At 44.5% G+C, this 27302-nt stretch overlaps 1 protein-coding gene across 3 annotated transcripts in view; it reads left to right on the top strand.

The window, feature by feature from the left end:
• The first annotated feature begins 911 nt into the window (after positions 1-911).
• SEMA6A (semaphorin 6A) overlaps positions 912-27302 on the top strand; it is a 125130-nt gene continuing 98739 nt past the window's right edge. For all 3 annotated transcript variants that reach the window (XM_084882817.1, XM_084882816.1, XM_084882815.1), the window contains exon 1: positions 912-1551. The gene's annotated coding sequence lies outside the window, so the exon portion shown is untranslated. The remainder of the gene's footprint in view (positions 1552-27302) is intronic.

Here is a 27302-nt window from a genome sequence, read left to right as displayed (position 1 = left end):
GAATGAAAGTTCAAGCGGTGGGGGAAGGCTGTGTCTACCATTCTTCGTGAAATCACCTAACAATAGCGCCTTGGATGAAGTTGAGATTTACTTCTTCCATGAAGCCACTGGGCTCTCATCGGAATTGTTTGCGTCTTATTTCTTCAGTTTGTTTATTTCTAAGAACAGTCTGCACACGTCTAAATTTAAAAACCATTTATTAACACCATTCTTTGTACTATGGTTTATTTGCTTACTTAACATGCCTTCTTCACGTGTTATATTCGCGTTCACTCGTACCTGTGTTCCTGTCTTCTAAGTGTATCATTAACCCACCGGCGGCTTCTGTCCAATTCATTCGGGTGCGGAGAGCGTCCATCACTCCTGGAATCTACCCCTGGATGCAGTCATCAGAATTAGAAAGGTTCCCCGTTCCCTTTAAAACTTTTCCACTTAAGAAAATCGATGGCCAAATCCTTTCTTGCAACTCGCTCCTGCGCTACATCTATTTCTATTTATTTTTTTCTCCGTTAGCAGGACTCATCAATACTGCCCTGGATTTTTTTTTTTTTTTTTTTTTTTTTTTTTAATTTCCCCCCATGCTAGAGCAGATGCGAGGGTGGGGGAGGCAAGGGCTGGGCTCCGCCGGAGTCGCCCCCTCCCCGGGACCTCTGCCCGGAGCGCATCGGGGGGTCAGGGATCGCGATGGAAGGAAGCTTTCCTGGTGGGTCGGACCCAATCTCCACCTGCCGCCTCGCGGCGTAGGCTCCCTCTCCCTGGCTCGCTCGCTCGCATTCACGCACAAACACCACCATCGCTCTCCTTCGGGTCGGCGGAGCAGCCAGCCAAAGGAGGCGGGGCTGCAGGAGGAGAGTCCGCGGTGCGCGTAATCCAGTCCGGGACTTGGCTCCGCCCGGGAGCGGCGGCCTCTCGGTGACAGAGGAGTAGTGAGCGGCCGCGGGTGAGGCTGCAGCCAACTCCGCTCCCCTCGCACTCGGCTGCCCGGGCGCTCGGGACGCAGCAGCAGCGGCGCTTCTCCCTGGGCTGCCCGCCCGCCCGCGATGTCCGCTTAGGAGCGGCGGCGGCCCGCATCGCCACGCCCGCAGCACACCGCCGCGCCCCCGGCCGCAGAGCGGGGCTAGAGGGTGCACCCCTGCCCCAGCCCCCACCCGCCCCCCGCCCTGAAATGACTTGTTAATCGGCGGCGCAGACACCACCGAAGGGACTCGCTGGAGTGGAATCCAAGTGGAATTTGGATCTGAAGAAGAGTTTCTTGGACATTGGACTCCTTCCTTATTGTTTTTTGTTTTCTTTCTTTCTTTTTTCTGCTGCTCCCCTTCTCCGCCTTGCCTTGGAGATGAGCACAGAGCTTTTGCATCCCAGAAAGTAGTCGCCGCGACTGGCGTCCCCAAAGAGACCAACCAGCACACATGTAGGAATGACAAAGGCTTGCGAAGGAGAGAGCGCAGCCCGCGGCCCGGAGATCCCCTGGATAATGGATTACTAAATGGGATCCACGCCGAACCAGCCCGCTCCGAGCCCCGGCCGCCGACCCGTCGATGCACCGAAAAGGTACGGCCCGGGCGCCCCGGTGCGCTCCCCCTCCCGGGCGGGCGGCTCGCCTCCAGCCTGCGGTCTCGGGGCCGCGGCCAGGACGCGCCAGCTGCTTTGTGATGCCGGCGTTTTATTTTGTCTCGTTGTCTCTGTCTCCTGAGCATTGCCCGGCCCTGGGGAAGCAGCCGAGAGCCCCGCCGGCCGCTCCTCTCCGCCCTGAGCCCCAGAGACCGCCGGGCTCCGGGTTGCGGGCTTCCCCACCCGCACCGCGCACAACGCCCGGTGCCGCCCGGGACCAAGACCGCGCGGCTGGCCGTCTGGCCCCGGGGATGGTGTGTGTGCAGGACCGGGCTCGTCCTCACTTTGGGGCTAGCAGGGAGCAGAGCTGCCCCAGGAGGGTGGGATTCTCGGAAGCGCCCTGTCCTGGTGCCAAAGCCAGGAAAGGGGCTCTGCCCTCGGGGGCTGGAAGAGGGTGGGTGGCAGAGCGCTGTCTGCGTCCATCCCCAGGTTTGGGTGTTGGGGTGGGAGAACGGGTTCCGCGGAGACGGTGGGAAGGAGGAGAAGATCTTTTGTTGTCCGCGCGGGTCTGGGCTGGGCTCCGTGCGGAGTGTGTAAACTTGTAATGGCCATGGCACCCGCCCGCCCGCGCGCCCTGCCACTTGGCGATATCCCGGCTCCCGCGGCCGCTGGCACCAGAGGTTCCAGGCTTTGTTTGGTCGGACGAGTGCCCAGGAGTGGTCTCCTCCCGTTGGGGTGTGCGGCGCTCCCGCCCCAGGCCCCATCCCTCGCCGCTGCAGCTCCTGGGCAGCGAGGACCGCATCTGTCCCTCTCCAGACGGAGCCTGCCACTCCGGGGCGGGTGCCCGCCGCGCCCTCCGCCAGGATCTCTGGAAAGGAGGGTCCCCGGGAGGTGGAAGGGTGGGAAGATCTGGCAAGAGATGATGGCCAGAGCAGATACCCAAACAAGGGCTCTGCCCTTGCCCCAGGTTCCGGGTCTCCGAACTCCGAGCTCACGTTCTGGAGCTCTGCCTCTCAGGCAGCGGCGCTGGGACCAGCCCAACTGTGCCCACCCGCCCTGCCTGGCCTCGCCGGGGTGGGAAGTGCCAGTTCTCCAGGCTCCCCCGTGTCTTCTCAGCTCTGCTGCGGTGCCCAGGGCAAAGCGGGAGCCTGACGTCCGCTCCCTCTTCCCCGGGCACACGAGCGGCCCTGGGGGAGCCAGGGAGCGGGTGGGTGTCGGGAAAGGAAACGGGACTCAGCCGCCTTTCCCGCTCCCTCTCCGCCCCCCTCGCCCAGCGACTCCTCCTTCTTTTCCAGCACGGGTCCCTCCAGCAGGCGCTTCTGGAAAGTTTCTCTGGAAGCCACGGGCGGTGGGCATGGCAGGACTGGGGCTCAACTTGTGCAGCCTGCGAGAAGCTGACCCCCAAGGGAAGCCAGGGGACAGCCCAGGGTGCCGCTGGGAGCTGGGTGCGGGCGTCTTCAGACAGTGGCGCCCCCACGCCTCACTCCCCCACCCTCCACCCTCCACCCTTCACCCTGCACCAGCGGCCCCTTAGGGTCGCAGCGCTGCACTTGCTGTGCTAGTCTCAAGCAAGGGGAGGAGGGCAAGTTCAGGGTCAGGACTGGGGATGCTGATGCGGCCACTGTGACCATCGGCTGGCGCGGGGGTGCGTGTGAGCAGCATCTCAGCCCCCTGCGCGCGCGCGCGGCTTTCCATTCCCGGGAGTCTAGGGAGGAACAGAGCAGGTAGCCCGGGGTGCATGGAGCCAGAGGGGAACCTCTGACTTCACCGCCAAAGCAAGCACTCTAAGGGATGGGGATGGTCGCCGGCCTGTGTTGCAGTGGGCAGCCCGTCCAGCCCTTCGCCGTCTGTGTCTGTCTGTCCTTGGGAGAAAGGTGGTTGCGTTGGGGAGGGCCAGGGTGGGAATGCGCTCTGCTTATGCTGGATGGAAATCAAACTGCTACCGAATGTGATCCATGAAAGGTTTAAACACACAGACGCGCACGACACACGTTCTCTCACTTGTTCGCACAACTTTTTTTTTTTTTTTCCTCAACTCGGAAAAGATCTTTAACCCAGTTGCAGTGTCCTGCCAGTAGGACTCAGGAAAGCTACGAATGCCCCCAAGCGCTGGTTTTTAAAGCCTTTTCCCAGTGGAAAGGTCCAGCGCCTTTGCTTGCTTTTCTCTAATCCTGTTAATTGTCAGCTTTCCTCCCAACACATATCTTATTTTTGGCGTTAAGTCCACCGGTTGCCACTGATGGCAGCGGGGAGACTTGGTTTGGGATACATGACTCCTCTATTTAGTTGTGTGTGGGTTGTTTTTTTTTTTTTAATTATTATTCTTTCCCAAAAGTAAAGATGCCTGTGCTCAATTCTGAATGAAAATATCTTACTTTTTTACACCTTATCCAATTGGTTAGCAGGGTGTTTAAAAAAAAAATTGTATGTTTTTCAGACCCTGTTTAGTCTGCATGGAGCAGTTTTATGATTTACAGTAAGCTTTGATTAAACCACTCCAGGCACCAACGTTAATTATTAACCTAACCTTAAATACAGTGGCAGAACCATGTCTCCACCTATTAACCTAAACTATCTGTTAAAAAAAATAATTGCACTGACTATTGGAATTTGGTTTACCTATGCTGGTTTATATGGTAACTTTTATTCAAATCCTGAGTAACCTCCATTCTCAATTAGTATTCTGGTTTTAGGACATTCTTGAATGAGGCACCTTGCAAACAAACCTGAAAGCAAAAAGGGAATGAAATCAGATATAAAACTTCATTTTTGCGTTAATGCCCTTTTTCAGCTTGATATAAAGAAGCACCCTGGTTCATTTTTCTTATTTCTGACAATCTTCCCAAAGTGTTATGTTTTGCCGTTACCACCAGGTAGAGATGGGCCAACGTTTTCTATCAATAATGCATGGAATCCACCTGTGTACATGTTCAGCAGATACCTAAAATCTAAGCAGCCACCTGCAGAATATACTTATTGGCTAGAACATCTAAGTTTAAAGAGGTTAAAAATTCATAAGAATCATTAACTAAATGTCTAATGAATAAATGAATCAATTCAGTAGTCACACATGGTTCACATTTCTCCACTTACAGTGGACTTGTTGTTTTTTCTATTGAAAAAAAAAATCCATGCCTTCAAGTATATGGTTATTCATTAAGTAGCAATAAGCACAACTCTTTATTTACACTCACAGAGACACAAACTTGCACCCGTCAAGTTCTTTCAAAGTCTAGTGAATGCTTTTCTCATTAAAAAAAATATAACATTCGCATTCTGAGTAGGCAGATAACATTGCCAAGTGTGTTGAATGAGAAGAATAACAAGAATCAGGGAGACTTATCTTCATGCAATAAAAATAAGACACCCAAATTAAGAACTTCATGAAATTCAAAATAAACAAGCATGCTTTAAAAGTAAATAGGTAATTGCACTCCCATATAGAATGGAAGGAAAATACTGTTTTGAACAAGGAAGTAAGTCAATACTTTACTATGTATGCATAGTGGGTTCAGCTCTTTTCCAAGCAGAACAAAAGAATGATTATGGGGGAAAACTTTTTTTTTTTTTTTTTTTTTTTTTTTACAATTACTGGGCCAAGAGCTACGTAATATATTCTCCCATCTTTTTTGTTTATTTGTTTGCAGAAAGGAATCACAGGACAAGCCAAAGTAATTGCAAATACTTTAATTAGCACTGTAAAGCCTGGGAAAGCCTGTAGCTAGCACTGCGCTCCCCCACGCCCCATGTTAGATTTGGACAATTGTCCAACTCCCAGAGGGGTGTTCTCTGGGTGTTCTCACTTCCAGGGGGCGGTGCAGCCTGGAGGCAGCCTGCTGGGCCCCCCTCCTCCCAACATCCATCCATCTCTCTGTTCCTTGGGAGCCAAGTTGTCCCTGATATTTCTATTCCAGGGTGAAGGCTTTTCTCATCTGCTTTAAATGTGCTGCAAGAGCAACTGAGCTATTCTCTGCTGGCAACCACAGGGTTGCCTCCTGGGGATATGGTAAGGTAGGGGAGGGAGGGAGGCATTTAATCCCTTTGAAATGGGCAAATAAGATACCATACCACACAAACCTCAAGGGGAGAAGGGAGCTCGGGATACTTCTCAGCATGGGACTATTCCAGTACAGGATATACTAGAACACTAGAGTATCTTGCTTTGTGAAGCAGATGACTTACTGTGAAACTTTTTTAGAATTATTCTAATTATACTAATGGAGAGTGTCACATAAAACAATCAAAACTCTGATATTTCCCAAATAAACTATCTCTCAAGAAGTCAACATTCAAAACACCTAACTTTGGATCTTTCTCCCCCAAATATGCTTTTCTTAAAATCTTCTCTGTCTCAGCAAATGGCATGCTCCATCCTTTGAGTTGCTCAGGCCTAATATCTGTGACTCTTTCTCTGTCCACACCCACTCCAGCTGCAGTGCTGTTGGCATTCGGACTTCCGCCAGGCCTTCCACTGCTGGGGCCCACACACAGGCTAAGTGCCCTGAGCGCCCCCGCTGGGTTATTGTGCTGCCTCCCAGCCAGTCTTCCTGTTTTGCTCTGGGCCCCCTGCAGTCTTTTCTCCATGCCATCCCCGAAGCGGAAAAGCTAAGCTAGATCAGCTCACTTCTGCTCAGCTTTCCCACTTCATTCCCCTGAAAGCCAAAGTCCTTCCGGTGGCCTTTGTGGCCCCGCGTGATCTGCACTTGGGCCCCCACCTCGCTGACTTCCACTCCTTGGGGTTACTTCAATGGGCCATTGTGCTCTCCGTGGTCCTTTGCAGGCTCTTTGCACTTGCTCTGTTATGGCTTGGGCAGGGTCTTGCCCCTGGATGGCATCATGATGATTCCTCACATTCCTTAGGTCTCTGCTCAAATTCACTTTCTCAGCGAAACCTTTTCTGATCACCTACCTAATTTACTTCACCTTTTCCCCCCTCAACACTTCCAACTGCCCTGGCCTGCCTCATTTTTTCCCCTTAGCACTTTTCACAGTTTAATACACTATATGTTGTCCTACTTTATTTTGCCCTCCACTAGAACATAATGCCATAAGGGTAGACATGTTTATGTTTTTATTCACTACCCTACCTCCAGCACCTAAACCTGTGCCTGGTACATCCTAGGCCCTCTAGGACAAGTACTTGTTGAATAAATGAATGATGAATGGTGACTCTTTTTGCAAACAACTAGTCTTTATCTCTTTTGTCTGCTTGTTCTCTCTCTCTCTCTCTCTCTCTCTCTCTATATATATATATATATATATATACATATTTATTTATTTTTCTTGATTTCAGTGAGGGAGAAAGAAATAGAAACACCAATGATGAGAGAGAATCATTGATTGGCTGCCTCCTGCACACCCAACACTCAGGATAGAGCTGGCAATCCAGACATATGGCCTGACCGAGAATCGAACTGTGACCTCTTGGTTCATAGGTCGATGCTCAACCACTGAGCCATGCCAGCCAGGCAATGTCTGCTCATTTTTCTATACCGTGTTTCCATCAAATGAGCTATTTCTCTGCCTGCATGAGTGAGTGAGTGAGTGTGTGTGTGTGTGTGTGTGTGTGTGTGTGTGTAGCAGTGTCTTCCATGTACATAGGTGCTATGTCTCATGCACCATTAGTAGAACATTCACTGTGGGTTGTTTTCCCAGTCTTGGTGATGGATTGGAGCCTGCTCATTCCCACACTCTCACCCAGTCCCCTTCTGTGGCCAAGAACACACATCTGTGGGACACCTGGTTGAAGCTGGAGGGAATCTGAGTTAGGCAAAATCATCTTGCCAAGAAACTGAGCTAAGAAGACAGCCAACACTTATGGGGATTGAGCTTTTGACCTTGGCCTCATTTGTTCTGCTTTCTAACTGTTGGCCACAGAACCTTCTTGCTTTCTTGGAGTTTACTAACAGTAGTTTTCAAAATTGAACTACCAACCAGGAGAAAATAATGTGCTTATTAACCCACAACTCTGCCTGTACAAATATAACAGTAACTTGTTGAAGGTCCTGTACTTGGAGTCAAAAGACCTGGGCTCCAGACTTTAACTATCTTAACCTTTCCGCATTATTTTACTCAAAAAATGTGAATAGTAACCTCTGCTTCCTACCCTGTAGGACTGCTGGAAGAATAAGCTGAAGTCAGGAGTGTGAATGTATGTGGTAAACTATGAAATGCACTCTGGAAATTTGAAGTTTGATGCTAGCTCCTCCCTCCCCAGTCGCTAGGCCTAGCAGAGACCCTGCTCCATTGTCTTCTAAATCAGAAAAGAAAGATTAGACTGTGTTGATGTCATTTTAGTGTAAACCACATTGTGAAATTAAACAATATCCTCAAATTCATTGAAAACCCATAGTCTACATTCAACAGGAATAGTAGCCATGTTAATCAGAACGCCAACTGCATCAAGTAAAGATTGCTTTCAATGGACCATTAAATGGAGCAAGGTCACGGGAGGAGAACTCCCCCAGTCATTATAAACAAAGAGAGGGCATTGTTTTTACGTAGGTAAGTTTTACACTGGTTAATGTCAACATGTGCATGAATGTAGAACAGACCTATCAGGGTGAACTAGGAGTAGTAGACGTTCTGATCTTGGCTGTCACACAGGCAAGTTCATTAGATTTTGCGGTGCGAAGTTTATAACATGGAGGGACTGTCACAGGGAGGCAGTGCTGAGGTCATGCTTCTTAGGTGGACAGACTGCACCTGATTTTCATCCTAGTTTTTGCCATTTACAAATAGTTTGACTTTGAGCCAGTTATTTAACTTGTCTGTCTCAGTTTCCACTTATAAAATACTAGTATGATGATGTTATTATGGTTGTTAAGAGTGAATATGATCTGTAAATTTGTAGCACAATGCCTGGTACACTATACACATTCATTAAATATAAGGTGCTTTAAATTTTTTTGAAATCCTCACCTGAGGACATGTATTTAATGATTTTTAGAGAAAGAAGAAGGGAGAGAGAGAAAAAAAATATTGTTTGGCTGCCTCCCTTATGCAGTGCATTTAGGTATGTGCCCTGATCAGGAATCAAACCCACAACCCTTCAGTGCACCTGACAATGCTCCATCCCACTGAGCTACCCAGCCAGGGAAGGTGTTGTTTTTATTTGGGTGACAGTAGTCATGGAGAGTGCCCAGATGGGGAGAGTGCAGAAGGAAATGGCCACACGTCTGTAGCATAAAGAGATGATGCAAAGGAAACAACCTTTGGCTAGAGATGAACATTCACACGGTCAGCTGGCCATCATGTCAGGGGTTTTAAGCGGAGAAGCATGTGAAAGAGTCACTTGCATGGGAAGAGGAGTCACGATCCTTTTTTCTGACTGTGGAAGTCGATATATCACCCCAAGCATAGAAGAAGAAAAAAACAACACTATACAAACAAAACAACAGCAAGTAGCACAGGGCCTCACGCCAAGTAAGGCCCAAAAGAGAGTTGTTTTAAAGCAATGATACCCTTCACTTAATAACATTTTAAGGATAAAACACACAATCTGAACCCACCAAAGAATCTGAAAGAGCTCACATTTGGCATTCGAGAGTAGCCGGTAATAACCGTTCAGTGATAAGTTGGATGGACCCCAAATGCCATACCTGTGATAGGAGACACTGGCTGCCGAACGACTCCTAGAAGGCGTCACTGACTTCTGCAAGAGGGTCTGCATGCTGGCCATACACGTGCTGGGTCCTTCTTCCCTGGGCAGACCTGCAATCCATTTGGGAGAGCATGAATCTGCCTCCACTCAGAAGCGAAACATCACCTTCCCCACCAAATGTAGGTGATTGTTAGCTGACCTTAATAGAGATGGCATGTACTCTGACTGCTATACTGCCATGAAATTTGATTCAAATGATAGCCACACAAATTCTTATCCGTGAGGAGAATCTGACTTCTGAAAGTCACAGGAGAAGGTGCAGTCAATGGGCATCATCACCACATTCCCTGCAGGAGGAATCGGAATCTCTCCTGGCTTAGAATTAGTTCTTTCCATCTGAGAGACTAATTTGTTTTTTTCTCTTAAATTTTGTAAGTACTCTGTTTCCCCGAAAATAAGACAGTGTCTTATATTAATTTTTGCTCCCAAAGATGCGCTAGGTCTTATTTTCAGGGGATGTCTTATTTTTCCATGAAGAAGAATATGGTACACATTTATTGTTAAATGAAAATAAAGGAAATGTATTACCTGTATACGATATGGTAGTACGGTAGTTGTCAACACAAACCAGTCAAACTGTGAATCCTACAGTATCAAGAATTTACTCATTTATTCAATGACAATCATGTCATCATCTTCTGAAACATCATCATAACAATCCAATTCCTGAATTTCCTGGTGAATTTCTTGTGACTCCATTTCTTTCAGAATCAGTGGACCAAATCTCTCATGTTTAGCCTAGGGGGGGCCTTATTTTCGGGGGGATGCCTTATATTTCACTCAGAAGAAAACCTGTAAGTAGGTCTTATTTTCGGAGGATGTCTTATTTTCGGGGAAACACGGTAGAAAGATAATATAAAGAGAGAAAGAGAAATAAATCAGCAATTAACATGCCTCAAAGACTGAAGGGCCAGGTCTTCGGAGCAGTGGGTGAGATAACTGGCTTTGAAAGTATTGTTAGTATTCGCTATTTCCACATACAGCCCACAGACCTGAGGCTTTCATTCACTGTGACTCAGCGCTTCTGTGGTTTCCCACTAACCTATAATTGCCATTTGTAGAAAATTTAATTCAAAGAATCCCCGCCAACTTAAAAATTTAGCAGGAGATGCTATTTACCTCTCTCTTCGCCTTTCTACCCTCCCTCCCACGCGTTTAAGACCAAGCCTTTGGCCATAATTAGATTTGAAGCATTTATAGCACGAGCTGGCCCTGAACACAATGAAAACACACCATTGGAAAATAACCATTTTGGGGACTGCGAAGAAATACTACATTAGTTATGGTTTAATGTGATATAAGGCTTTTACAGACGAGCTTTCTGTGATGGATCCACGCTCCTTTCCTTTTTCTTATTCCTGACCCTTTCTAAAGGAGCGTATTCAATCTTTTCATTAATATTGCAGTGACTCCAGCTGTCCTTGAATAAGGAAACTGAGAGAATACTGATTGAGCTGGTTAGTGGGAATGCTCCTTTCCCGAAAATGGAAAGCTTTATGAAAAACTGCATTCCACAGAAAAACATCCCAACAATGCACCAACTGTGTCTCCTCCTTTTTACCCCGAGAGCCACGCGACTTCATTCACTTATTTTGGTGTTTGTATGCATTAGTTCCTTGGCTTCAAAGACTCAGGTGGAAAGCCAGTAGGTCAAGCCTTTAATTATTCTAAAAAAAAATGAGAGCATTAGAATTGCTAAGAACATGCTCATCTCAGCATTGTGAGCAATCCATGGAAACCGAGTAGTCTACAGCATCCTAAACTGGCGTATCTGTAGCCGAATGGTAGTTGGGTGGATTTTTATAAGAATGTTTGTTAATGGTTTTCGAGATGGATTCTGTGCTAATTTTTCTCGCATCATGAATGATGGCCCCAGCTAGACGCTGTCGCTGGGATCTTCATCTATTAATCATGGAGGCTGCTTTCTTATTCGGTTGCCATAGTTTCAGTGCCTCCGATAGTGTTGGGGTGTCTTGGGGAAGGTTTGAGATATACTAGGGCTTGCAAGACTGGCAGCTATGTTGGCAGTTGCCGTGCTCTTGAAAGAACTGAAAACCACTTCTCTTCTAATTCAGTGCTGCATTCAAAGAGGCAACTTCTGAGAGCGTCTCTCTGGACCTTGTTATGTGCACAGCCAGTTGATATTTGCTCCAGGATTTGCCTCTTGCTCATTGCTGCTGGTAAAAAAATTACAGTCCAGGGGCTGATGTCACTTTCATCTTTCGACGAGAAAGCACAAGGGTGCGAACTCTTCCTTAGGACTATTTATAAATGTGGAGGTAAATGAGGGCATTCATGACTTCGCTCAACATTTCAGCTTCATAAATCGGTGTTGGCTCAGCAGATGGTTAAATAAATAAAATGACCTCAGGAGTGCTGGATCCCCTGCCTGGGTATGGCAATGCAAACATTTAGTGCTTTCCTTCAGGTTTCACCTTTATTTTTTTTAGGCTTGACACACATTACTGAGGAGCTAGAGACCATTTGGCTGTATTTGCAACATTGGCCCATAGGTCTGCTGCTTTGTCAACTCTTGAGTATAGGAGCTCCCCCCCCCACCCCCCTTTCTGTCATTGTAATATCTTGCTATTTTGTGTTTAGGTTTGTGACCTAAGGGTTGATTAGGAAACGCTCTCTCCAGTTGTGCATATATTGCATGACTGAGTCAAGAAAAGATTTGGAGAAGTAAATTGCTGCAAGAGGGAAACCCACATACTACAATAGCTGGGTTCATGTGCTTCATGTGTGATGTGGAACGCAGCCTTCCTTTGTTAGGCAAATTTGGCCTGTATGACACATACTACTGGGGCACTTCTTAATGTTTTCTTCCCCAATCCTCAGGTGGACTTTCAAGGACTCCGACGAGTCTAAGCTGAGACATTAAATTCCTCATAGACTAAAACGTCAAATAAAATAATCTTACACTTGGTGCAAATGGCACTGAATTCTGGACATGCCAAGCATCAGATGAAAATCCAGGCAGGTTCAGAAGAAAACCTTTAATTCATTACAAATGGGCCTCATCTAGAAAAATAGCCACTTTTATTTTATTTTATTTTTTGCTAGAAAATGACTAGTTTTCATTTCAGGGTGAGCTTCAAAGCAACTGGTTCAAATTTCCCCATATCCAGCCTGTCACATTTTTTATGTGTCAGATCAACAAGCATGTTTAATGCACGTGCCTATTATATTGACCCCTCCCTTACCCAACCACACTAAATGATTGATTTTAGAGGCCAATAACTTGAAGTAAATTAAAAGGATAACATGCCCTTAATTGCTACTGGATTCACCAGGCTTCTGGGCACGGGAATTCCTTGCGGAGAAACACTTTTAAATGTCACAGCAGTTTTTGATCATGTGGTCTGGCTGAACCATCGGCTGCAATTATCCCCCAGCCCTTCTCCAGGTCCCCCTCAAATATCTCCATGAAGCAAAACAAGCATGCATTTTTAAATTCAGCATTTGGACCCCCAATTGTTTGACAGGAAAAGAAAATATGTCCTGCACATTTTATAGTATTCTCCTAAGTTCATTGTTTTAAGGGTGGGGGAGAGGGGATGGAGTGGGAGAGAACAGGGGGACTCATATTTCCGATCAGAAGCCTTCGGTGTGAGAAGAAGAAGCTTTTTGTGTGAACTCAGTTTGCTGTCCTCTCTACAGTCACAGATTGGCATTGTTCTTGGGTGTCAGGTCAGGCAAGATACTATACATGGAACCTTAAAAAAAAGCAAGCAGTATTTTTGTGTGGATGTCCGTCCAATACAGTGTGGACTTTAATTAACCTTAATGATTTCTGATTAAAGATGTTCTCTTTGCCTCCAAGGCACACTGTATATTGGTGGAACATTTCCAATGGTAGTGACTTGAACATGCTTCCGTTTTCTTGCCATGCACACCACACTAGGCTGTCAGTGTATGAAAAATGTCTTGCTGCATCCTTCCTTGAGTGGGAAAATGCACTATCCCCCAAGGGGTCAATACAGATGCAGAGTATGTTGGAATGGCAGGTGAACCATTTTTAATTTTAAAGTAATTTACTTACAAAATAGGGGACATTTACTGGCTTCTACCTGGGTTTAAGGCCATTCCTCCCAAAGACTGGATGGGACTTGGAGTGGTGCCTCAGTCCCTTCAAATGAACGCTGCCATACACTGGGGATGGTGGACCACATGGTATTGCCTTTGCCCAAAAGTATTTCCCACGGTGACAAATACAGAACAGGGACTCTGGTAGGCCCTGGAGGGAAACAGGTCTCACATCTTGTTGGAAGTGCTTTTGTCCTGTGTCATGGGTTTTAGAACAGTATCAATAAGCTGAATTATATTGTTAGGGAACTATTTACATTCAACTTGTAACTAGAGGCTCTAATGAAAGTTAGATATAATAAATTAAGTCCAACTTAAGAACTGAGTTTCCGTGACTAATCATTTTGTAGCTTATATAATGAAACTAATAGCATATAACTCATCTAGTGCAGTAGAGTGTGTGCTTATTATCATTGCTTTGCTTTTACAATTAAGCTTACCGATCTATAAGCATCTTAAGGAGAATGTGCCTAAATTAAATTGATTTGTAATGTTTGCTGTACTGTGTTCTAGGGTAGTGATTATGTAAAATAATTTCTAAAGTGGTTGTCCCAGTGCATGCAGTATCATTTTACTTTTTTTTTTTTTTTAATATATCTTTATTGATTTCAGAGAGGAAGGGAGAAGGAGAGAGAGAGACATCAATGATGAGAGAGAATCATTGATTGGCTACCTCCTACACAACCCCTACAGGGGATTGAGGCCACAACCCTGGCATGTGCCCTTGACCAGAATCAAACCTGGGACTCTTCAGTCCACAGGCCGATGCTCTATCCACTGAGCCAAACTGGCTAGGGCTGGTTTTACTATTTTAATAAAGTCAACCCAGCATCATGATCCCAAGTTTGCCCAGCCAGGAGAAGATGCTACTGATGTCAAAAGTAGAAAGAACCGAGTAGTGTCGTATGTAGCCAAGAGAAAAGGTAACAAACATCTCTTGGATTTGTTTTTCTTTTAAAGGGATGTTCGGGAGTACAGGAAACAGTTTTCTATTAAAAAGTCAACTTTTATCTACAAGGTGTTTCCTCTCATTTGTGATGAGAGGAAGTTCAACATGTCAACTATGTTGATTAATTAAATCTCATGGGATATCTTGGAGGGTGGAGCTTTCGTTTTCATATGTTGTCATGTCCCGAACACAAGACCTGCTCATATCGCCCAAACACATCCGTTCCCAAGAATGAAAGGACAACAAAATTGCCTGCGCAGATCCTACAACAGGCAGGTGTGTGAGAGGAAGCTTCGCAACGCTGGGAATAGCTCGGTATTCTCACATTGTTATTGAAATGCAAATTCTTCCAAGCTTGAAAAGGTTTTAAATGTAGGGAAGGGCAGTATCTTTTCTTGTTGTCAGCTATACTTAGTCTTAACTCCCCGGCTTGTTCTAGTAAAAGTAATCATAACTCATTTACATATTTCATTGTTTTCCAGCGCCTGTGTTTACAGTGCGGACACACCTTCCTGGGTGGCACCTCCCAAGGAGAGGTTGGCTGCTTCCACAGCGAGGTGCCAGCACAGGGCTGCTCACCTGGCAGGAGCCTTGCTGAGCCCCACATCAGGTTTAGAAATCAGGCTTACTAACAGGTGATGATCAGCATCACCAGTATTTACCGTGCTATTATTAATAATAAAGACCTCATTTCCAACGTGTTTACAGTTTTCAAAGTGCCTCTTTAAACATTGCCTCATTTAACATCATTACATCCTGGGTTAAGGCAAGGCAGGTATCATTTCACCCAATTTAAAGATGAGATAACTGAGGTTCAGAGAGGTCAAATCATTTGCCTAAGAGAACACCTGGTAAGGGAAGGGCTTGGGGCAAAGCTCCCCACCTTCTGACTCTGAGTTTTGTGCTCCTCCGTGTTATTTCACTGTTCACTCAATACTTAAAAAACCATTACAGTCTTCCAACCATAAACGTTCTCACGTTATGCCTGTTATGCAGATTGAACACTGACACAGAACAAAAGTAGCTTTCCAGGTACTTTCCTGCGGCTTCTGCGCAGCTGGGGCCTGAACTCTGCCTCTCCGTGGAAAGCCATTTCTGAACCTTGTCTCCGGAGGCTCTTAGGGTCTTGAGCCGGTCATCTGAAAGGAGATCAATTGAAAAACGGAGGCTGTTTTTATTTGGGATTCTAGTCCTCTTTTATAGTAGGGATAAGAATAAACAGTAACATGAGGATGGAAACTTTGGCCGAGGTGCAGGGCAGCACTGGAGGGACAAAAGGTTGAGCCAGATACCCTGGCAGCAGTAGCCTCCTGGGGCTTGCAACTTATGCCTATAAAACAGAAACACGTGTTTAGCAAGGAAGAACTTGATATGGCACAGCATACGTGGCTCTCCCCCTGATTAAGTCATTTTACTCTCCATCCATGCTGCCAGGTCTAGTGAAGGCAGCAGCCTTCAACAGATACGTATTTGGCATCTATGTCAGACAAGTGCTAGATACTGAAGAGACACAGTGATGACCCAGTTTAGAGTCTATTAATTGTGTACTCACCATAGGCCTGAAATTGGGCCCAATTCTAGCGAGAAGGGTGGGTACATAATCAATCACTGTAGTATCAGGTCTGTTTTCCATCCCAGAAGCAGAGAGGTGAGGATGCTAAGGAGGACAGGAAGGAGCAGCTCTGTCCAGCTGGGAGCTCAGACAGGCCCTTGCGAAGGAGGAAGCATTTGAGTTGAATGTAAAGAAAGAGAGAGGTTTCAGTAGGTGGGAGGCGAGGGGAGGAAGAGCAGTGGGTCTAAGGGAAAGGCAGGAGCAAAAGTCCAGGGGCAGGAAATGAAGGCGTTGGCCCCAGAGCAGCCGGGGGCCTCCTGGGAGCTGGTAGTGAGGTGTGGAACACTTAATTTGAAATTAAGTGTTTAAACTTAATTTAGTGAAATTCAAACACTTAATTTGAAATTAAGTGTTTAAACTGAGGACAGAAAGGGGCACTGAGAGCAGCCTGTGAAGGCCTCTGCCCTGTTCTACGGAGGGGACTTAGAGGTGTAGGCAGGTGATGCTCTTGATGACATCATCAAAGGTGTGTTAGAAATACAAATCTGCTAGCACTGCAAGTGGAAAAGGGGAACATATTCTGGGTGTGTTTACAAGATACAGTTGTCCAGTCTTAGGGACCTTGCCCTGCCAACGTGGCTCAGTGGTTGAGTGTCGACCTATGAACCAGAAGGTCGAAGTTGGATTTTCAGTCAGGGCTTGGTCCCCAGTGTGGAGCGTGTGGAAGGCAGCTGATTAATGATTCTTTCTCATTGATGTTTCTCTCTCTCTCTCTCCCTCACCCTTCTTCTCTGAAATTTAAAAAAATATATATTAAAAAAAAAAAAAAGACTTAGGGACCAGTTGGATGGGTGAGATAGGGGAGTGGAAGGAGTAAAAAATGGTTCCAAGATGTCCCCAAGATGGGGAACTAAGCAGAGAGTGAGGATAGTGGCCAGGTTAAGGACCCAGGTTTATAGACAAAAATAGTTAATATATATTTTAAAATATATTTTAAAATATATTTTTATTGATTTCAGAGAGGAAGGGAGAGAGAAATAGAAACATCAACGATGAGAAAGAATCATTGATCAGCTGCCTCCTACATGCCCCCTACTGGGGTTTGACTCCACAACCCAGGCATGTGTCCTGACAGGAATCGAACCATGACCTTCTCAGTAGTCAATGTCCAACCACTGAGCCACACTGGCTGGGCGAAACTACAATAGTTAATATTTAACAGCGATGATAAACCTTACTCACATGACACATGATAGGCCAAACACCAAAGCCTTGGACCTCATCCCATTGTGCTCACACCCAGCTTGTGGAAGGAGTGCTAAAGATTTGAAATTAAGTGTTTAAACTGTCACATTTGGTCTGGCAGCTGGGACCACTTTCTCCAACATCAGGGAGGTTAATACCATAGCGTGATGAGCAGAAGATGAGGAAGAGCGAAGCCCCATAAAAACTGGTTATGAAAGTGCAGGAGGAACAAGGGCGAGTGATTCACTCCTGAGAATCGGGGCATACATCAAGCCACCTGTCTCCTATTCCTTTTTCATTCCAAACTATTTTACTTTATGCAAGTTTTTTAATTCTAAATTAGATATACGTGTGCTCATCTCTCCCTACCCCTCCCCACCCTGCGCTGGGCATATTTATGTAAGTGTTTATCTCTTAAGTTGCCTTGAGCAATTGAAATGTTACAAATGATGTCATTCACAAAACACAAATAACACCTAACTTGTGTTGTTTATTTAATAAGACAGTGTTAGCAAATAGCTAGGACTTTTTTTTTTTTTCCTCTCTCTGCATTAGGCTAACTTTGGAAAAAAAAAATGTGTTTAATAATTTTTTTTTCCAGAAAAAAATCAATCTTCATTACACAGGTGATCGAGGTATCAGAGACTTGGATATGTTCCACCCTCTAGATTAGGGGTGTCGAACTCAACCAGAGAAGGGGCCAAAATCTAAAATCCAGCCTAAATCGCGGGCCGAATGGTTTACTGAACAGTCATAAACTGACAATGTCATAAACTGACAGCGGAGTGCAGTGATGACAGCGCGGTGCGGGCCACATTGCAAGGCCTGGCGGGCTGGATTTGGCCCGCGGGCCTTGTGTTTGACATATGTGCTCTAGATAGTATTGATGCTGTGCAGTTGCCCCAGGGAATCCTCCTGTGACTTTAGTTGTTGAATATAACATTTGTACTCTAAAAAAGAATCCAAAAAAAAAAAAAAAAAGAGTATTACATATTTACCCTTCACTTTGCAGTTCTCTTTCAGAAGGTTCTAAATAAAACTTGCACAGGGAATGTCTTATTCTATAGTAAAATAAGCGTTTGTGCCATATTTTTAAAAGAGGTTGAAAACAGAAGTGAAACAGGATTAGAAACATCAATTATCTTTAGGGAGCTTTCACAAATTGAGAGGGTTTCTGGAAGGGAGAAATATCTGTATGATACAGTTTGCTTTGATGTCTTATTTTAAAGGCACATTAAAATTAAACATTAAGGTATTATTTGATTCTTTTATGTTGGGTTGCCGTATTTAAGTTGGTGTCACAATGCTGAGAAAGTAAACTGTAGATTACTTGTGATGCCAAATTATTGCACAGATGTAGTATCATTTGTTTTTCTAACTTGCAGGCTGCCCTCTAGTGTTACTTAATCTCAATACAACCACTTTGTTTAGATCCCATGAAAGGTGAAAAAACATAATAGAACATTTTACCAATGATTCAGCAGCTAACCCAGGCAAGTTAGACTCTGTCTCTAAATGCAGTGCTAACAAATTATAATCCATGGTTTGAAAGGCTGTGCACAAATTTAAGAATGCCCATCATCAAAGCTCTGATAGCAGCAAACAGTACAGTCAGTCCTCACTTAATTTCATGGATAGGTTCTGTGACTTTAAGAGAAACAACATGAATATAAGGAAATCATTTTACCATAGGCTAATCACAGCATCAACATTATAAGAAAGCCATGTTATTCAAGGACCTGCTACACTGTGTGAGGAAAAACACAGCGATGACTGCAATTTAAAGTCAAACTCCGAATACAAAGCCAAATACTGGACGAGAAGGTTTAGGACTACATTGTCCAATTAATTTCACTTATTTTCTTTTGTGTGTGTTCAGAAGAGCGATATATGATAAAATAAGCTCTCTCTAAATAAGCCTAAAAGACCTTGTTTAGTAAGTTTAAATAAAAATTACAAGTGTCAAGAAAAAACATTTCAATCACCATCAGGTGGGAGATTTCTGAGCGGACCGCCTCAAAGTTTATCATATAATTAGCCCTCAGGGAAGAGGTCTCAAACTTCAATGCACAATCCTATTCCAAACCTTCAAAGAATAAATTTCAGCCCTTTGTAGATTATTCTCTGAAGCTATTAAGAAGAGAAACACATACTGCAGCCCAAACTGTGGGCATTAAGTACTTTCTGACACTGGTGCCAATTCTGCTTTTGCTCCGGAATTTGTAATAGTGGAGAGTCAATTTCAGACTCAGTAGCTGTTTTTTGCACGTATAATGTTGGCATTCTCAGTGGATTACAAAGATACATACATCCAGCTCCTCCCAGCAGAGCAACTGATAAAAATGGCTCCTGCTGCTGCTGATTTTCCTGAATTTTTGTTTTCAAATATATATTTATTGATTTCAGAAAGGAAGGGAGAGAGAGAGATAGAAACATCAATGATGAGGGAGAATCATTGATGGGCTGCTTCCTGCAGACCCCACATTGGGGTTTGAGCCCATAGCCTAGGCTGGGAATCGAACCTTGGCGTTCCTGTTCCTAGGTTGACACTCAACCACTGAGCAACACTGGCCACATGATTTCTCTGACGTTTTGAGACTAAGATCAGGAGGAACAACTAAGAGCACGTGAGTGCAGGACATAGAGAATGAAGCCGATGGTCAAAATTACAGTTGAGAATCAGCTTTTCCTCTAGGGGGGTGATGTGAGACAGTAGTTAGAAGTGTGAGCTCTATAATTTCCTATTCTAGTGGCCATGAGATCTTGGGAAAGTTACTGAATCTCTCTGCCTGGTTTTCCTCAGCTGTAAAATGGGAATGCTGACAGTGCCTACCCTTAAAGTGATTCCGATGACTAAACGAGAACCTATGGACCAGAAGCATGTCTGGCACACAGTAAGCACTCGATAAAAATCAGTTGTTGCACCCTAGCCGGTTTGGCTTGTGGATAGAAGGTTGGTCTTCGAACTGAAGGGTCCCAGGTTCTGTTCGGTCAAGGGCATGTGCCTTGAGTGCAGGCTCCTCTCTGGCCCAGGTCCTGGTTGGAGCATATCCAGGAGGCAACCAATTGATGTTTCTCTTACATCGATATTTCTCTCTGTCTTCCACTCTTTCTAAAAATCAATGGAAAAATATTCTCAAGGTGAGGATAAAAAAAAAAAATCAGTTGTTGTAATTTGACACCAAGTTCCCCTAATAGAATGGATTACATTCAGTGCGTTGTCACCAGCTGTATGGTTCTTGGCATGTAGGTTAGAACCGAAAAGACAAGAAGATGACAAGATGAATACAGTCCAGACGAGTTTTTCTGCTGCTTCTGTCTTCTTCATGTTCTTTTGTGGGTCAGGGCATGATTTAAAATAACTGATAGATCAATCATTCATCATTTCACTTTATTTAGGGAACATTTAGTACCGGTATGTATGTATGTAGTATTATGTGCATTGAGCTATATTAGATTCTATTAGATATTTCCAAAATGCTAAGTAAGGTGTTGAGTGAGGTGACTAGGTTTTGTTCCAGATTTAATTTGCCTTTGTTGAGTGTAGTGCTCAGACAAGCATGTGTTTATCAGGCTTAGGCAATGTCCTGAACTGCAGCCTTCCTAGACTCTGGGAATAGAGGGCGTGGAAACTGAAGGAACATTGAAGGTCTTCTCACTCTTTTGTATGTAAAATTTAGATTGTAATTAGTGTTGTATTTGGGATCATAATATTCAGAAATTTTCACTAACAAAGAGGGTCCAACATCTCTGTCAACTTAATATCTGACTCAAAACCAATGCATAAAATGTATTTTATACAACTTTTTATATAACTTTTAAGTTATAGGTGGAATTAATGACTTATACCAACAAACTGAAAATGTTGAATTGATTAATTGGCTTTAAACACTTTTCACAACATCTGAGAGTTGAACCACTAAAACAGCATGGTGGATGGGTTGGAAAGTAAAACCCTATTCCAATCCTGCCCTCACCCCTACTCTCTGAGCTCTAATGAGAAGGCAGAAGAGAAGTTAGGCAATTAAAGAAAAACAAGGGTCAAAGGGATCATTAGCTCCCGAGCTATAAAAAACAAGTTAAGTCTGGCTTTATCCATCCCAAATATGTCTTCCAATGAAAAGCCTAACACACAAAAATGAAGCAGGTACTGATTAGGAGTTAGGCAATGTGCTAACTTGTATGTCTAGAGATGGATAACAGGAAGTGGGGCCCCCTCCCCAGTAGCAGGGAGATTGTGTTCATTTGGTCATTTCACCCAAACTCAGGACCATCTGACAGCTGTTTGGTGTTTCTCGTGAAATGGACTGGGCCCTGGCCAGATGCTAGTGGACAGCTGTTCACAACACAAAGACCTTCATGAAAACAGGGGCTAATTGGCACCTTCCTAATGACCTGAACAAATAAGGTGAGAGTGGGCTGGATCTGCCTGCACCACCTCAAGGCCCACGCCTGCCCTTCCAGCCCAGGGAGGAGGATGAGCTGTCTCCATCCTCCAGGACAGTGGTCGGCAAACTCATTAGTCAACAGAGCCAAATATCAACAGTACAAAGATTGAAATTTCTCTTGAGAGCCAAATTTTTTAAACTTAAACTTCTAATACCACTTCTTCAAAATAGACTCGCCCAGGCCATGGTATTTTGTAGAAGAGCCACACTCAAGGTGCCAAAGAGCCACATATTTGCTGACCACTGCTCCAGGACTTCTGGTTCCTGGGCTTCCAGACATAAACGCTGCCAAAGAATAGTCAGTGTTGTTCATGTGTATGTGTGCGTGGGCACATGTGCTTAACCACGGAAACCTTTCAAGAAGGTGGGCAAGTCAAGGGTCGACCCCCAACAATGCAAGTCTTGAAGTGCAGAATTTTCTCATCGGTTTGGTTTCTGTGCAGTAGTCTTTGAACAAAGACATCCTACAAATGATTACATATTACCTTCCTGTGCACTCTCAAACAGAAAGTATGTGCTTCTTTTCAGACTTGCAGTTGTAATTGATCGGTAATAGCTGCAATGTAATTTTATTCAAATAGTTTAACCAAAGTTAGGTTAAAGTGAGTATTTCAGGGGCAAACTGGTTTGACAATGCCTCATTCATAATTAGGTGGACTTGCTCTTACTTGTAAAGGCTACAATTAAGAGTCTTTGATTTAAGCTGTCTTTTTAGTGCCTGGGGCACTTTTGGAGTAGAAGTTCTCCCCTCTCTCACTCTCAATTTTACAGATTGGGAACAAACTCTGAACTCCTGGCCTGTTATTGATCGAATCTGTTACCCATTTAGAGAATGACAAGTAATGTTTTTCCAAGGCAGGTCGTGGGTTTTTATAGTAGGTTATTTACTACATTTTTACTGATGTGATTGTTCATTGTTTGCCATGGACTCAGATCACATACAGGTTAGGGCACAGACAGAGACCCTCTTGAAATTCCTGCAGCCCCCACTCCCAACCACACTCATTTTAGCCTCCTTTTCCCCACCTTTTCCAAATAATAAAGACCTAAGGAGGTTGGGGGGGGCGGGCGGGGGGATCTCCCCAGACCTTCCTTAAAAAATAAAAGTCACTACTATACTAACCCAGTTGAAGGACTAGACATATTTTGCTAGCTGTTGCTATGGATATATATATATATATATATATATATATATATATATATATATATATATATTTGGTTGAAGCTATCTCATGTTGAGTGTGAAAGGATATCTTAATCATGGTATTCACCCTGATTGAAAGCCCATGGATTTTTTCCCCTAACATTTTACTCTCAGGATTTCTCCTTCCCATTCTCTAGTGTGGCTCCTGCTCCCATGAATGAAAGGCAGTCCGGACTAAAAGAGCTAGAATATGCCCAGCAACCAGTGCTGGGTACCATTGAGCCCATTGTTTGCTCCCAGCACTGTGGAGCCAAATCGCATTTTATAAGCACAGTGTGTTCTAGGAATTCCACTTCATCAGGACAACAGACCTTCTCTAAAGCTTTCCTCTTTTCCCGCCTGGCCTCTGTCACGGTCAGCGCCACACAGTCCTGCGGCAGGCAATTAGAATTCACTTCCCTCCCGGGCTCCGCTCTCCCCCATTTGCAAGGGACCCACAAGGCCTCAGCTGCCATATTAAACAGACGTTAATGACACCAAGCGTGATCAGCCAAAGCAGCTGACGTGGTGCGTGTTGAAGCTTGAATCCCTTTGAGAGATTGAACTTGGAATTCAGCAGGGGTCTTCCTACAGGGGTTACACTGAAGCTGATAAGAAATTCGGGTAAAATTATACTTGATGGATTTTTCAGGTGCTCAAAGGTAAACAAGATGACTGTCTTTAAAGTGAGCATTATTTATAGAAGTTTCCCAACACAGTCACAAAACTAGGCCTGCTACCAAGCTATATCTACAGGGTGGGGCAAAAAGTAGGTTGACAGCTGTTCCTTTGAAAAATAATACAATTAATAAATCATAATACAAAAATCAATTGTTTCATGCACTCATAACTATAAACCTAGTTTTTTGCCCCTCCCTGTATGTTATTTGAATGTATGATAGGTACTTAATTTTTTAATCTATAGTTTTCAAGGCATTTTGCGAATTAGTAATATTGTCCCCATTTTCCAAGTGGAGAAGTGTTCTTTGAGGATTGGCAGGGATTCTTGGAATGAATGAATGAATGAATGAATGGACCTGCATCTATGCAGAGAACCGCTCTTCTCCAGAGTCAGGGTCCCCATCATTGCCTATCTACGTCTACACACAATCCACATTAACGTTTTATTTTATTTTTTAACTTTCTAGCATATTTTGGCAATGGTTGAATGAAAATATTTTCATTTCTGTCACATCTGGCAACATGTGGCACCACTTACGAAATAAATTTCTATTGGATTTTTGTAAAATTGCCCCTATTAAAACACTTCCTGTAAGTAAGTGTAAGTGTGAGTAATTGTCTCCCACTGATTTAAGGGTTGAGAGAGAACCCGGTCTGGAGTTGCGGAGTTGCGGGTTCAGAGGCTGCCTGGCACCGTGAACGCTCCTCCCAGTGGAGAGGGTGGGCCTACTGCTCTGCCTAGGGGAGGCTGGCTGCCCTCACTCCCTCCAGGGCTTCCAGCAGCTGTGCTGAGAGAAGGCACAGAGCACCACCTGAATGGGCCCCACCTTGGAGGATTTCATTTAGTACCAAATCATTAACTGACCCACAGGGTGGCCAAGTAATTAGTGCAAGGCTTTTCAAAGCTGTTTTATGTGCTGCATCATGGCACCTACCTTTGCCCTGGTTTGGAAAAAGGAAAAGAAACACTCTTCTCTTGAATGAAAAGATAGTCAGTGCAAAGTTATGTGTTCTTGTCATTTTGCCTAAATGTTGTGGCAAAACTGAAACACACTGAAAAGGACGACTGGCTACAAAATCCCTTTTTAAGAAGAAACGTGGACCTCAGAGGAAGCCTTAGGCGATGGACACAATGCTTTTACACTTTCTGGGAGGTACTGAAGAGTAGGCACAAAGGCTGGCCTCACAGTGCCCTCCAGGTTCATCGGTAACTCTGACTGGGGCCAGTGACATGTGGGCAGTGGTTGGCATGCCTACATTTTCTGTGGTTACCGTTTCTTCAGGTTAATACAGAAGACTGAGTCAGCATTATAGACAGGATCCTGTGACAGACCTTCAGCAGAGTCCCTGTGGAAACATTGGGCAGGTACCTTTAAAGCCTTCCTTCCCCTAGCTGGCAGGAAGTTGATGGCTCCTGATACTTTAGGTTGTCAGTCCTGGCATTCTAACCCCTTAGTGGGATTATTGATGTTGTTGTTGTAGCATGTCTGTGTTTAATTGCAAACAGAAAACTATTATAATAGAGCAAGCTTGTTGTGATTACATCCTCTGAGATACCTCTTCTATCTGAATTCAATGACCAGGTCAAAACTTAGGGGTGGGTGGGAGCGAAACGACATTAGCAAACAACTATGTGCACCCTGCAGAGTGGGGGAGCCTGGATTCAAATCCAGAGTTCACCACTCACTCGCCTGTGACACAGGCAAACCACTTAACCTCCCGTGCCTCAGTTTCCTTCTTTGTAAAACCGAATAGCTATAATGTCTGCCTCATAGGGTTGCTGTGAAGATTAAATAAATCAATATGCATAAATTGCCTTAAGGAACTGTTATAGTAAATACTAGATATGTGTTTTCTGTTTTTACTCTTTTCCCCAAAATCATTTATTCATGTAAGCATGCTGATGAGGCATAAGTTGCAAAGTGTGTGAGTGTGTGTGTGTGTCTGTGTGTGTGTGTGTGTGTGTGTGTGTGTGTGTGTGTAGAATATCGTAAGAACTGGTTCTATACTTGAATTGCAACATGGGCAAATTTCGCTTTTGTTGCCTACCTGATCGTTCTGACACATTCTCTACACTCAAAGTACCTGGTTATCACCCCTTCTCCACCTACCCCTTCAGGTATTTCCTACCCATGTTCTCTTTGGACATGGCCTATGTCTCATCAGAGTGATGTTTTATGAATTCTACAAAGCCATTCACCTTCCACGTCCCAAGAACATACTACACACTAATTACCTTTGCACTCAGTGTGACCTGCCAACCCAAGTCTTCTTTTGACAGTGTTGGATTTCTGTCCTTAAGGGGGAGAATTGCAGGCATGAAGCTATTTGGGATAATGGGTTGCCAGAGGCCTATCTTCAGGGTTGAGGCTGGGAATTTACAGGCATCAAATGTCCTTCAGGTGACTCTGATGGTCAGTGAATTTTGGGAACCTCTGTTTTCATTAATGGTTCTGAGAATAGCATTCTTCATGTGGGAGATGATTAGAGAGCCAAGCTTTTCTCCCAAGGTTTGGTGCGCACCAAATGCTGCATTTTATGCATTGTAAAGCCCCAGGTAACCTAAGGCACTGTTCTCACTGTTAGTGAAGAACACTGGGCTGCTGTGTGAGGTCTTCAGACCACAGGGCACAGAGGTGTCTGCTGGGTACCTGCTAAAAGGGCCTTGGGAAGCTGATCATTTCAGAAAATCTCTCCTTCCTTCTCACCTTTGCTTCTTCTGTGATTCAGTAAACCCTGTTAAAGGCCAGCTTTCAAGCTAGGCTTTACCTGACATGGGGGTTCTCTGTGTCAGTAGATATTGTTAACATTAGCACATTTAGAGTATTATTTCAAAGAGCTGGTTTCAAATTCAAGAACTAAAAGGTGGAGTAATGGTGTCAGATAACCTCTGAGAGGATCATTCTCTTAGTAATCTCTCCTTTCTTAAAATAACCCAGACATTGCTGACAGCGTGAAATTTGTGACCTTTGGTAGATATGTTTATTTTGCTTTTAAAATAAAACCAAGGAGGCTTAGAAGTAGCCATAAAATAAAATATTATGGAAATTAATGACTTGAAATACAGTACCAATACAATAAGTATTTAGGGATATTTATAATTCTTACATTTTAAAATGACACTGACTTAAGATGCCTCTAAAAAGAATAAACTCTTTGTTCATCTACCCTGTTTCATTCAAACCCAGAAGAGATATGTCCCTTATTTTCTATCTATACAAGGTAAGGACCCATCACTGGCTTAACCATGATCTTAAGATGCCCATTTAGAAGGCCTATGAGCAATGGAACTCTTCCCAGCCAACTGAATAAGTGCTGTCACCTGACCCCCAAAGAGCACTGGCCTTTGGCAGACAGGTATTGGATAGTGCACGAATGCTTGTTGAGCCTTCTGATTATTGTTCGTGTACCACTCAAAGCTCTGCAAACATATAATGTAATGATACGGGGGAACACTCTCATGAATTTTGCATAAATGGTTTACTGCATTCCCTGTTATTACTAGGAAAGTACTCACATGGTGCATTCTGTTAACTATAATTAGATATTAAGGAGGGTGTAGTTTCTCACCTATTATAAGTAACATTATAAATAAAATCTTTTTTTCCATATCTGCAATTTCCATTTTCCGTGTACTTTTTGTTTCACTGGTCAGTGCTGGCAGAGGGGAAAAGAAAAGGAGCCTCCCTACCCCCCCAGTCAGAGGATGGACAGCACGGAGCCGCTGAGGGCCATGGCTGGAGCCGCCCCCATGCCGTCTCCCTACCCTACTCCTCCCGTATGTCCTGAGGGGTTCATGGTACTCCCTCTCTTCCAGGAGATAAACATAATCATCCCAATCCTTCTGCTTCTTATCTCTCTCCAGGCTTTAGCATGAATTGAGTTCTAGTATCTGAGATCTCCATATGCTATGGGAGGTACAAAACAGAACTTAAACCATT

Source organism: Pipistrellus hanaki, assembly GCF_964339955.1.
Source record: "Pipistrellus hanaki genome assembly, chromosome: 4".
Taxonomy (NCBI): domain Eukaryota; kingdom Metazoa; phylum Chordata; class Mammalia; order Chiroptera; family Vespertilionidae; genus Pipistrellus; species Pipistrellus hanaki.
Note: the sequence above shows the minus strand (reverse complement) of the source record. Positions and strands in the feature narration are given on the sequence as shown.